Genomic DNA, 14,302 nt, shown 5'->3' with positions numbered 1-14,302 from the left:
TATTACGTATAATTCACTGCCGGTCATGTACAGGGGAATTAGCTTTAGAGACCGAAAGCTTTTTTTGTACCAGGCTGTAAACATGTTTATATCTGCTGCAAATTTGAGCATTTTAACACAAGACTCTGTGGTGATAGACTCAGCCAGTTTCAAGTGGCTATTCCATGAACTGCAGTTTTTTACAACTGGCTTCATTTCCTAACCCTGGAGGTTGTCACTTCTTCATATTATATATTTAACTAATGTGGAGTATTTATTTGGATTAAATGATGTGTCTCATGAAAATAAAAATGTTAAGGATTAGCCGTGCAGCACCCTGGACTGTTAAGAGCAGTGCAGCAGCAGAGTTCAGTCGTGTGTGTGTGTGTGTGTGTGTGTGTGTGTGTGTGTGTGTGTGTGTGTGTGTGTGTGTGTGTGTGTGTGTGTGTGTGTGTGTGTGTGTGTGTGTATGGCTGAATGCTTTAAAATAACCCATGAGAGCATTTCCTTACAGACAGTGGTGGCTATGAAGTCCCATGCAAGTCAACACCAATGAGCCACAAGTCAAGTCCTGAACAGGTAGAATGTAATTTTAACAAGTTACAGCAATAATTATTGTTCTAAAAAGTGTATTTCTTACATACTTTCACTTATGGGCAAACAAAAAGATAAATTGCTGTTGGACTGAAAAAAATAAAAAATCATAAAAAATAAAATACTGAAAAGAGTAAATTATTTTGATGAAGGTGTGACAATAGCTCAACAGATAGAGCAGGCTCCTTTAGGCTCTATCTGTCTTTGCAGTGGCCAATGGTTGGACCCTGAGCTACAGAACCTCGCAGCATGTTTCCTCTCTCTGTCATCCATTTCCTGTCACTCTTGAGCTGTGATGTCGAATCCAGGCAAAAACATCATCTTTGAAACAAATAAAACCAAAAGTGAAATAAATAAATAAACACGTTAAGAACCTGAAATGCAGGTAACTCAAGCCGGATGATATCATTACAATGTAGCTTTTTATATGGTATTTATGTTACTTTAATTAATATGTTATGCTATAAGTCTAATCTCCACTTATTGCCAGTTCCAATTTTATGTCCCTCTCTTTTACTGGCTCTCTTTTTTAAATGTCTAAAATTGAATTGCCAACCTTCCATTCCAAAAGGGACATGAATGTAATGGTCAGATTAATAATAATAATAATAAAAAAAAAAATAAAAAATAAAAATAATAATAATAATAATAATAATAATAACAAGGGGATTCACTTTGAACATGAATTTGTCCCTGAAAGACTGAGGGTGTTACCTCAGACTGTGGCTCATTCTTTCCTATACATTTTTTTATTAAGTTGTCTGTGTCACATTGATGCCAGATGAAAATTTCAACGAAGAAATGGAATAAAGAAAAACTTTTTTTTAAGGCTTTATGTAACAGCTTACATAAATTGTATGTCCTATTCACAATCTTAAACTCTCTAAACTGTACTTAAAGGGTTGACAACTTCGTTTAAACAGCCTGACTGACATACAGAACTCTTTCTTCATCTTATACAAAGAAGAACCTTGTGCTACCAACTGAGCTGCCCAGCGACCCAGAGTTGATAAAGAAATATTCAATCTACCAAGGTATGATTACAAATACATTTTGGATGCGCACAAAATGCTACTACATGAAGTAATCTTACATCAGCACATAGTGTCATAACCCCCTATGAATGAAGAGTTTTTGTACAATGTGGGTCCACAATGTTCACTATGTGTAGCTTTTAAAGTAAAAAGAAAACAAAAAAGTGACAATTAGTGAAGTTGGTGCTTGATAGACTTGTTTGATGGAGTGTGCTTCACCTTGTTAAAACCCATTGAATTATACTCCTCTCTGCTAAAGCCTACTTAGTCTGGAGAGGATCTGAAAAGCACGCTAGTGTTTTCTGAAGAGGCTTTTTCCGCTTATAGAGGAGAGAGAATCTCAGGGTGGGGGTGTTGAAGAAGAAGAAAAAAAAATAGAAGAACTAGGTCACCATTTTTACTATGATCTCTCTTTTTCCCCTCATTGTTGCTGAGCAGCTTTACACCCCCTGTTGTGGCGCAGAAACAGGCAATTCCTGTTGGCTGAGAGCGGAGGGCGCCTTGCAGGTGGAGGGGAAGTGGGTATTGGATGAGTCTGGCGGACAGGATGTGATTGGAGGGGAAGCAGGAAGGGGATGGGGGTGTGGCTGTAGAAAGGAGTAAGGCAGGGGTGATGCTCCCCTCCCACTGAGTTGCTATGGCACCCTGGGGAGAGTGTTGGGGGTGTGGGAGAGAGTGTGTATCTGTGTAACTGTGGAACTAGGAATAGAATCTGGAAAGATGGGAATGCAGCAGACATGAGAGACAAAGTGATTGGATGAGAGAAAAATAGGGTGAGTGGGCCAATCCCGTCTTTGCAAGCAGCAGGAGGGGTGTGTGTGTGTGTGTGTGTGTGTGTGTGTGTGTGTGTGTGTGTGTGTGTGTGTGTGTGTGTGTGTGTGTGTGTGTGTGTGTGTGTGTGTGTGTGTGCGTGTGTGCGTGCGTGCGTGTGTGTGTGTGTGTGTGTGTGTGTGTGAGTGTGTGTATCTGCATGCACAAAATCATGTAGTGAAGAATATATCAGTCTTCGCAAAGACCCTGATGGGCAAAATATGTATGTTGAGCAGTTTCCAACACATGCACCCGAGGCCTTGTACTTTTGTCTCCTAAAACAGCTCAACATAGAGTCCAGAGCTCAACAGAGTGATTCATAATGAAAAGGACAATTCCTGCACAGCAGTGAGAGTGTCGAATGAATCCCCAGCCAACACACTGATTCATGTGAGACAGTAATTGATCAAAAAAATGGGCCACCTATCAGCTCAGCATCCCTAAGATTTACAACAATACCCAATTCAGTTGTGGAAAGTGAGGAGGTGAAGGTCGGGGTGGTGGATATATTGTACACAACATCTGTGTGCTGACCGGAGTCAGCACTCATCACACACCTGCAGTTCAATAAGGCTTGTTTTGCCAAGGCGTCATTCAACAATATGCTTCCATTCCAGTCAAACAGAATATGAAACCCACGCCTTTTCTGCATTAAATTGTCAGGACTATGTCCCACAATTTTTTGACATTCCCAAACTGTCAGTCCAACAATCCTGTCCACTTCATGCAGTGACTGGCCAGATGCGCATATGTGTGACAGTGAGCAGGATTTAAACTTCTCTCTGAAGCTCTCTTTTCTCACTTCTTTCAATGTATGTATCTACAACCATGTCACACGAGCATGGAGAGACAGTCTGAGATGTGCATCATTATACCCAATAGAAAAAGGATTGCTTCTTGCCCTGTATGTTGCCAGAATGTTGACCTTGCCTTCAGATGTGTTTGAATGACTCATCACAAAAACTTGTTGTCTGTTTGTGTAGTGTGCCCAGACCTTTAACCATTTGTTCATTCACCATAATCACAAGGTTTCCCAAACCTTTGTCCAATGTATGTAAGCCCATATATTATCAAATTGCTTCCTGGTTGTCCTGCTTTGCCCTTGAATACAAGCCCTGTTATGTTCAAGAACATGGAAAAAGATAATTATCTCAGCAGCCTAAGCTGCATCAAAGCAGATCCTGAAGAGTTGCTTTATTACAAAGTTAATCTATTAATTATTGTAACTGTACTCAACAACTAGATTCCAATGCCCAACATTTGGTTAACTGGTTCTTATTCACCAGATCCTTGATATTAATTCTCTTTCTTTTGAGCCTGTGTTCTGCATTCATTTGCATATGTTTTCCTTTTATCCATCTCAGGAGAATTCCTCACTAATATGAAATCAAGAGGTCATGCCTCATCTAACTGTCATGCATTTAGACTTCCTCTGTTTTTTTGTCTTGCTAGAATGTCAGAAAACCCTTGAGTGTTGCAATTCCTATGAGGATTTAAATCATGTCATAACCACAATTTGTTTGTAACTTGGTTTGAGGTTTATTCCACCCCCCAGCAGAGAACATGGACGGTAGAAGAAATCAACAGCATCAAAAATCCATTGATGCCTCAGTGTGCCGGTCTTAGAAAGCAAGATCAGTGGGTTTTTGAGCCAAATCTGGGCTTAACCCTTGCTTTTCAGGTCTCACAACGGTGCATTTGCAGCAGAGCAGATCACCATGGCAACTTGAAATGCATGGCAAACCTGTTTCGATACAGGAAATGTTTAGGCTTCTAGAAAATATAACCAAAAAGGATAGAAGTATTTTTTTTACTGCAACAATTCTACCTGAAACATTTTTTTTAATGTTGATAAAATAAACTATAAAGGAATGATACCATAAAACAACAAGTGTGATCAGAGCCTAGAGTTCAGTTTCCTTGATGATTTATTGTGTCAGAGATATAATAAATATGTATAGAGTTCCCAGGGTGTTTCCCCTCTTGCTACAAACTGTATTTATTTCAAATAGCACATCGCTTACATTATTCGACAGTGGTTATTAATAATGGATTACATTCACTGTCAGATATTTAGTGTGTTGATATTATTTTACAGGATTCAGAGGAGTTATTTGTGCAATATATAATTTGTCAATTTCATCTGCCAAGGAAACAGGTTTTTTACAGCCTCAGTGAGGTTGAAGTGTGTGCCTTTATGAACTCACATTTTTTTCCATATTTTTGTGTGTGACGTTAACTTAATTGTTGTTTTTTTTTGTTTGTCTTTTTGACAGGGAAAGCAAATGTTTATGTTTTCCATGCCTACGGTTTAATTTGATTCATATGTTTAAACAGCCAGCACCAAGAAATACAGTGCATAAGAATCTCCTTACCCTGCTTTAAAACAAATGTTCTTCTCCGAGAGCAACTATGTTTTTTATCACAACTTGAGTTGTAATAATAGCACAGTACTCATCACAGTGCCAACTGTGAACGTGGCAACATCACTAAAGAGTTCCAATGAGGAAAGAAACTTGAATGGTCAGACGATTGACAAACCAACAGTATAGCCGTCTGAGCTGCCATTTGTTGGGAGATAAAAGGGAAAGTCAGGGCCACTCAAACGACGCTGATAATCCCTGACTGAGTGCACACAGCGACATTATGCACAGAAGGTCAAGCTGAAGCAGGAAATCAGTCTGTGAACAGTAAAGGATATTTACAGCAGACCATGTTGGTGACAATTTTATGGTTTGTAATCATCTTTTCTGTTTTGGCTAACCTGGGTTTTATTTTCATATCTTAACTGATCATCTGCATGTGTTATTTGTCCTGTCTGACTTCTTTTTAGGAATGACTGTGTCCCTAGAAATGAACTAGGTGAGTACAATATTGTGTTTACTCATATGACTAATGGCCAGAGCGACTGAAACTTAACCAAGTTGTGATTAACCATAGTTATATATTAGCTTTGGTTCAAATTAATCTGTTCTTATATAAGAACAGTTTAATTTGAACCAAAGCTAATATTCAATCATTCAGTTTTTATAGTAAACTCTATTTCTCATTTGAAACGAATGCCTCTAGACAAACTTAATATTTTGTCCACCTGATCTACTGGGAATTGACTAAAATACTCTCTGACTTATATTTATTGTTTTAATTCATTTTAAGTTGAGCAAACCAACACTGTCTCCATTTTCCTAAAATTATAAGATTCTTTTCAAGAAACTAAAGAAATTAGAGCAATCAGCAGATATTGACCTATCACAGACATATCATATCTATGGGTAGCTGTATGTTTCCTGATAAGCACCAATATGAAAACCTTTTTTGCAGCACATATAATGCACGAAACGATGCTGGGGGTGATTTAGAAATGGTGTCATAAAGCTATTTATTTCATTTTTATTTATTCTTTATTGAAATGTCAGCTGTTCACTGATACTGAAGCTATAGTTTATTATTATTTCTCAGTGTTCATTTCTAGATTTATTTGACATTACAATACATTATGCATATTGTATAATAATGTTAAATATTCTTTAATAAAATGTTTTGTCTAGGAAGGAAGCATTTAATTATTATTTTATTCCATACCAGCTCAAAAATCCATTGTAGCAGTCACCATATCAGTAATAGATTAATGTTGGGTCCCAAATCAGTCAGGCCCTACAACAAATTATTTCGAAATTATAGTCTGGTATGTTATTTCACCTATTCCAGCTTTATGATGTGCTCAAATCCAACACTTTGATTCTCACCGCTACACCATTACATTAAACAGACACAGTCAAGAAGTTCTCTTGCATCACTTTACTCACATTTCCCTGACATGGCCGGTATCTTGAAAACGTTGCGATATCCTTCAGATTTTAGAATACATGATTATGGTTTTTGATTGATGTTTGACTGAGCAGCATTTATTAGTAATGATTACAGCAGAATGTTTAAGTTAGGTTAAAAGTGTGTGCATTGTTATCTGCAAAAAAGCCATCCTCTTCAACTCAGACTAAAGAAGCCCCAAGTTTGTTTAGTGAGACTGATCTAAGTGGGTATGAAATCAGGCCTAATGAAGCGTGACTTCCATCGATAGGTCCCGGCCCCTCTGGAGCACCGCTGTGCATTGTGCAGCAGATTCCAAATCCAATTCAGTCTGACCTCTGTTTGCTTTCACAGCACACACAGATGTGACACAGAGGCTGTCAGATTCAGGACATTAACAATGCTCCCTGTATGAATTATTTTTTCACCAGTTTGTCCTCTATATTCACTCAGCAAAACATGACAGTCTAATGTAGGTCAGTAGAATAAGTGCCTGGCATTAATGGGTGAAGTATGGGAAAAGGAACTACTTAACAACTCTGACAAGCAGCGAGCCTGTGAGAGATATAGAGGTCATAACAGAATTAACCTCATTAACCAGCTTGACAAATGCAACCCAGCCAAATGTGTGCACCGGCAGCATCTCGCTGCTGTCTCACTCGCTCAGTGTGCAGTGCACCGCTGCAGCATTGAGTCGGGTCGTGAGGTCTCTGACACACATGCCACCACCATGCTAATCCTGTTATTGCTGTGGCCTGCTGCCTGACACACACTCAAACACAACAAGCAGTTTGTAGAAAGGGAACTTGCTTAGCTTCTGTAAAGACTGACATACAGCACACATACAGGTTGTTTTTTTGGCATAATTTAAACAGACTGACTGAGCCTATTGAGCCCATTCCATGGTCTTTTTCGACACTTGCACACATCAAATAATCCATCGAGACAGTTTTCTTTCGTGTAACAAAAATTAACGGAGAAATCTGGGAGAGTCGCTAACAGTCAGGCGTGGCTATCAGTGATTAGCTCGGGGCAGTACAGTGAAGGCATTAAAACGGCTTTTTTAACCACAAATACACACACACACATACATATAGATATGTATAAAATGGTCAGCAATTGACTGATACTGATCATGATGTTTATTTAGCAATTTATTTAGCAAAATACAATGAAGAAGCAACTTCAACTAAAGCCAACAATAAGTCCATCATAAATGGATGTGTAACAAAAACAAAAAATCCCTGTTTAGAAACAACAAGATATCAATATACCTCAACGATTGTATATATAATTTACAGTGCTGCACATAACAATTAATTTAATCTCAGATGTCACCTTTAAGACAATTGCATGTTTTAACTAGTACAATAAAACAAATGTGATATATATATATATATATATATATATATATATATTCATTTATTTCAGTAGTTACTCCATATCTCTTGGCTGCTGTAACCCTGTAAATTCTCCCCCTGTGGGACTAAGAAGCGATTATCTTATCTTAAATTAATTGTGCAGCCGTAACCAAAATTAGATGATAGATATCAAATTTGTCTGCTTCTGTAACATTTGATGGCATTTCACCAGTGGTACAACAGCTAAATTATTTGTTATACATAAAATGGACATTCCTTGGTGATCATAAGACTGACTTTTCTTAAACTTATCATACATTATTGACTATGTAGACATTTATATCTTGATTTAGATGCAGATCAATATTGTAAATACTGTATATTCTAATAAAAATAACTTTAGAAGATTGTTCAGTGTCAGAGGGGTTATTATCTGAGGGGTTTCTCTTGTCATTACCTTGCCTAAGTTCCATGTGTTCAATTCATCATCTGCAGTCAGTTGATTCTAAACTCTAAACAACTGCTTTGCTACTGTGTATATTGTTGTGTAGTCTTTGCTTCAGGGTAAACTGATCTTATAAATGAGAGGAAGGGAGACAGAAAAAGAGAAAAAGCTGTAGAAGAGGTGGTAGAGAGGACAGGAAGTGGCGGAGTTAAAATAAGAGACAATGGATGGTTGAAGGAAGGTGGGTCCCTCCCTTTGCTGCGGTAAAGGCTCCCTTACTGTGCTGTGTCCATTCACCAGTAAAACCTAATTTGGACCGAGAACACACATCCAGTTAAAAGAGCGAATCAAACAAAAAATCTACATGAAAGCCTTTAATGTAAAAATGACACTGTAATCCAAGACAACAAACCAGTTTTATTTATCTTCAGATAAATACAAGAATAGCTTTCTTGCTTTTCAAATGCTTTCATCTCTGTGCCCGCCACAGAAACCACAGGAAATACTTAAAAAAATATATATACAAAGTCATGAAGTCCTTTATAGCCCCAAACATATTTTGTTTGTGAGTGTTGTGGTAAAATAGCTCTTTGAGTCAGGGGGGTCTAGCACAACTATATATCTGTTTGTTTGTTTATCATTTTAAACATCCTGAGAACAATCTGAATCTGTTATTACAAATACTTATACTTATACTCAGATTTACAGAACAATTATATTAAACAGTATAACTGCAAATGTATACAGTTGATTATACAAGTTTAACTTTGTGACACACAGTGTGCTCGTACTGTCCAGTTGTCATTCATTTTTGTCACCCTTAATTATTTCCATGTCCACACAGCAATAAGCTTCATGGACAGCAGCGAGTGGACCTTTGTTTGGCCTCTACAGGCTGCCTTATTGGTTGAGGTTGATGATGGAAGAGCTGCAGACAATACTCATGAGAGTATATTCTGTGTTTGGGGTAAAACATATTTTACCCTTACCCATTTGACATCAACATTGTTTTATCATGTTGATATTTTCAGGAGTTTTCCTAATTGTATTATGATAAACCAGATATTGACCTGATGACACATCAGAAGTCTGCTACAATAAACACATTGAACCATTCAATGTTTTCTCAGAAGAGGAGTTAGACACTCTGGCACCTGATTGACCCCACAGATTACAAACTACATCACTCTGTAGGTTAACATAAGCTACACTTCTTTGTCAGTGTGAATGACTCGGGATAACTGAAAAAATATATGTATGCCAGTATTACATATATAAATGTATACGACCAAAACCAAACCTTCCGGTGTGCCAGCGTATGCCCATAGCAACCAAAAACAAAGCATATCAAAAATAAATAAACACATAAACAACAACAATAAAAATATATAACATGGAATAAAAGTTCTGAATGTTTCCTGATTGTTTGTGGGCTTTTTAACTTTCATTAAATCTGGCTGGTTCCGGCAAAGTGAACTTCAGTAAATTTCTACATATTTAAGGTCAGAAATTAAATACATTTTGTTATGAAGCGGCAGATGCAAGAGTGGTGGATGTCATCCTTGCAAAAATGCCTAAATCCAATTTAAATGTATATATCTTTTTCTGAAAATGTGTGGCTGGTTGGAAATTTACTACAAACTATGGTGTCAGAGTGCAAGCTAATGCAGCATGAGATAAATAACAATGTCTAGACAAGAAGTAGTGATGATGGGAGGAAGATGTGGGATTGACCCAAGGTCAAAAAAAGGTTTTATCCCCTCAAAGTTTAATTGAAAAAACACTCAGAAAAAAGGGGAGTTGCCCAATAATTCAAATAAATAGGTCACACATTTTGTGTGTTTCAATTTGAAGCAGTCTCTTTTTTTAGACTCCAATGAAAACAGGGCTATGCAACTTTAAAACATCTGTCGTGTTTAAAACAAGTGTCTATCTGTCAGGAATAATTTATAACGGGCAGATTCAGGGAACATGATTAATTAAAAACTAGTCATAATTAACAGCCTCAATCAATGGAGCTCATTACCAGCTCTGCTGGAGGTATCACAGGTAGGCCTGCACTCACACACAAACACACAGTCAAACACACACACGCACACACGCATAGCAGGATGTCTTGAAAGTAATGACTTATTTTTGGGTGGATTTCAAAAGAACTCCTTTGGGTTCAGTATCTTGCCCAGGGTTATACACATTCCCGCACACACAAAGGCACACTGGTGTGTTTTTAAATTCAAATCAAATCATCTCATAGTCAAAGTGAAATAAAGTGAATTTAAATAAAAAAAATAAATAGCATTGATTTTTTTCTCTGCATTAATTTTAATGCAGCAACATAAAGCCACACTACAAGACACTCCCCCAGAGCTATACCAGAGGAAGACTAAAAAAAGATGAGTGACTTCATATTCCCTAAAAAAAACAAACCAGACAGAGCTCTTAGCAACATACTACGTAACTGCACAAGTATGAGGAGTTTCATCAGCTGAAATGATGGATGGATCAACCATAACAACTGCTACTGTTTATACTCACACTCACAGCTCTGAGAGTAAACCTTAGAAATACGGCACCACTGCTCCTCCTGGTGAAATTAGCAGCACCACTGTCTTGGCAACCATCCAGCTGGCTAATTTATTATTGATCACAACAGATGAACATCTGCAGTGGCACATTTTTACATGGGAAAATAAATGTATCTTATTGATTTCATTTAAGATTGCACATATATACCTTTATGACACTGGGGTATCTTCAATGGGACTAACTTACTATATTTCTATATACCATAGTACTGCATAGGATAATGGAGATACAGTAGATATAGCATCAAAAGCATTGAAGAGTGTAGCCTCTTCAGCTGTATTTTAACTGAATTTCTGTAGTAGTTACTACAATAAATAAAATACTGGACAATACACTGGCACCCTGCAAATAACATGCATATTTTTAATCTATTACATTTCCCAAACTTCACAAGAGTGGCACCTCTTTGGTGTAATAGAACAACTGAGTCCTTCCCTAAAATGGCTGAGTTTTGTATTTTCTTTGTTTCATTTTTTTAGATGAAGATATAGCAAAAATAGCTTTGCTGTCTAATTTGATTTTGTGTTTTTACGTTTTCAATTCAAATTTAACTGATTTTTTAAAAACGGTACGTAAACATAGTTTGTAAATGCACAAGTTTGCTGCCGTTAAGTTTGAGTGAGAAAATAATGTGGTATTGCAAATATAATCTACAGGGCGTAAACCCAATGGTAAAGCAAACTGTACGTATTGAGGTATGCATGACAGAACTTCCTGTCAGACTGTTTTTGGCACCTGAGTTCCACCAATCAAATGAATGTGTTTAAGGTTAGATTAGAGGTGGGTCATGGTTATGCTTCACACCAATCCTCAAGAAAAGGGAGATTTGCAGCATGAAGAAAAAGCGTAAACTGAGAGACCTGACTCTAAAGAAGCGTTTGGTGTGTACACAGTGAACACCGGTTTTATGACTTCAAGGTCGTATTCTTCTATACTTCTTTCAAAGTAGAATTTAAAAACTGGGCCGATAAACTCCCCATCATCTCCAGAGGTAATGACATCACTGGGTGGCATATAGATAAATTCCCCATTTTCAACAAGAGTGTATTCCTTATGAAGTACCTCTCTTAACAAACCATTTTTGACTTCAAAATCCAAAATCCATTTGTGAGGCTTTTCTGGTGTAAAAAAAATGGTGGTTGGATAATTATAAAACAGTCACACACACCAGCAGCAATGAAGGCTGTAGTTTAACTCAGTGACGACTCAATTTGGTGATGTCACTATAGTTGATAGCCAATCAAATTACAGCATTGTTTGTGGAAGCGCTGAGGAGTTCATACATGTTAAGCTTGAGAGAAAGAGGGAGTGAGGGTGTGTGTGTGCTCTTCTCGGGGGAATTTTAGCCAGATGTCAAACTGAAGTTACGGCCACAACTCAGCTCAGCGGCTGTGCACCACTTCAAACATTCTCTTTCTGTATGAGTGTGTGTGTGTGTGTGTGTGTGTGTTTCTACGTGTGTGTCTCTGTGTGTGTGTTTGTGTGTGTGTGTGTGTGTGCACAATCACCAGCAGTGCTTTCATCTGCACACCTACAGTGAAACGCTGTGGGGGGGCTTGGGCTACTTAGTGCTCACACACACAAAGGGCTGGGGCTGCATGATGAGCAGTCCTGCCTTCACCCCAGGTATTAGCAAAGCAGAATGCACAGGAATGACTTTGAAACCCGCTCACCTATTACAGCTAGTTTAAGGTTAAAGGTGCAATTCGCCCAATAAAAACAAAACACACAGCTGCAGCAGCAAGGTGCACCTTCAATATTCTTTCTTTAAAAGTTTCTTTCTAAATGTTTGCTGTTTCTTAAAGTTGCAGTCGCCAAGTCTGGCAGATTGAGTTGACTCAGTCAAATTTTGAATGTTTACAACTCTCAGGCCCCTCCCCCACTACCACCGAGCTCCTCCGCTCTCTCCAATCGAGTGCTTGTCAACGCGCGTGCACCAGATTCCTGTGAACGCGCCCCTGTCTTCTGTACATGGAGGTAGGCTGACTAACTTACTCACAGATAGTAACTGCTAAGGTCATTAAGCATATACCTAGCTTGAGGCGTGTGCCTGTGATATTATAACATGTGCGAGGGTTCAATATAAAACACTTGGGTATTATGTTATATGCAATAACCCTTAAAAGGGGAATTTACAAAAATATGCAAAATCAAGAAAAAAGCCTAAGACCTCAGAGAGTTAAAGTTGTACTCCATAAGAATTGATATATGTTGTTTCTAGCAGCCTCTCTGGCAGTAAGATGCAACTGCGCCAAGTGAGCCTGTTCTTTCTGAGCCTCCATCTTGTCACGTTCATGGTCTCTTACTTTCTGGCTTTTTTACATTGCAGATGCTTTTCTCTCTGCTCTTGTCTCTGCTTACAATTCTTGCTGATATTCTTCCTTTTGTTCTTAGATAATTTACCAGCAGCGGCTCCTGGATACTTATAAATCACTGGGACTATACAAATTTTGTAGATAGCAGACTACTGCCATAATTAAACATTTTTTACGAGTACTGCTCGACCTCGGCCCACCAAAACGCTACACACAGACTGGGATTGAGGAGTGCAGCTAACAGAACTAACTTCAGAACAACAGAACACAGCTAACTTCCTCTCCGAACCATCACCTTATAATGGAGGAGAGGTATATGTGTCCCTGTGAACCTGAGGGCTGTGTTGTCTGGAGACTAGTGCTCCTGGTAGGGTCTCCAATGGAAGAGTGGTCTCAGGCGAGGGGCCAGACTAAGAAAGGTTCACAATGACTCTATGTACAAACGAGGAAGAGGAAGAGGAAGAGAGATCCTGCCCGGAGGAACTCTCTTGGTGCAAAGCCCCCATCTGGAGCCAGGCCCAGACGGGGGCCCCGGGCTGAGCGCCGCGGTGTTGGAGTTCACCCCAGTGGATGAGAGGGTCGCCTCCTTACGCCTGCGGGTGGTAGGGGGGAAAACTCTGACTGTTGTTTGTGCATATGCAAGGAACAGCAGTTCAGAGGATTCGGCCTTCTTGGAGACTCTGAATGGAGTCCTGCATGGGGCTCCAGTAGGGGACTCCATAGTTCTGCTGGGAGACTTCAACTTCAACGTGGGCAATGATGGAGACAGTTGGAGAGGCGTGATTGGGAGGAACGGCCTCTCTGATCTAAATCCGAGCGGTCTGTTATTAGACTTCTGTGCTATTCACGTATTGTCTATAACTAACACCATGTTCGAACATAAGGATGCTCATAAGTGTATGTCGCACCAGAGCACGCTAGGCCAAAGGTCGATGATCGATTTTGTGATCGTATCATCTGATCTGAGGCCGTATGTTTTGGACACCCGGGTGAAGAGAGGGGCAGAGCTGTCAACTGATCACCATCTGGTGATGACTTGGGTCAGAGGATGGGGGAAGATTCTGGACAGACCAGGTAAGCCCAAACAAGTAGTGATCTTCAAACCTCCGGCAGAGCTTTTCTGGCATCCCTGTGGGGGTTGGGGGCATTGCACCGGAGTGGGCAATGTTCAAAGCTTCCATTGCTAAGGCTGCAGCGGTGAGCTGTGGCCTCAAGGTCTTAGGTGCCTCAAGGGGCAGTAACCCCCGAACACCGTGGCGGACACCAGTGGTCAGGGAAGCTGTCCGACTGAAGAAGGAGGCCTTCCGGGATATGTTATCCCAGAAGACTCCGGAGACAATTGCAAGGTACCAACGGTCCAGAAGGGCTGCA

The sequence above is a fragment of the Echiichthys vipera genome (assembly GCF_963691815.1).
Source record: "Echiichthys vipera genome assembly, chromosome: 2".
Taxonomy (NCBI): Eukaryota; Metazoa; Chordata; class Actinopteri; order Perciformes; family Trachinidae; genus Echiichthys; species Echiichthys vipera.
The sequence above is the reverse complement of the archived record's forward strand: the minus strand, read 5'-3'. Positions refer to the sequence as shown.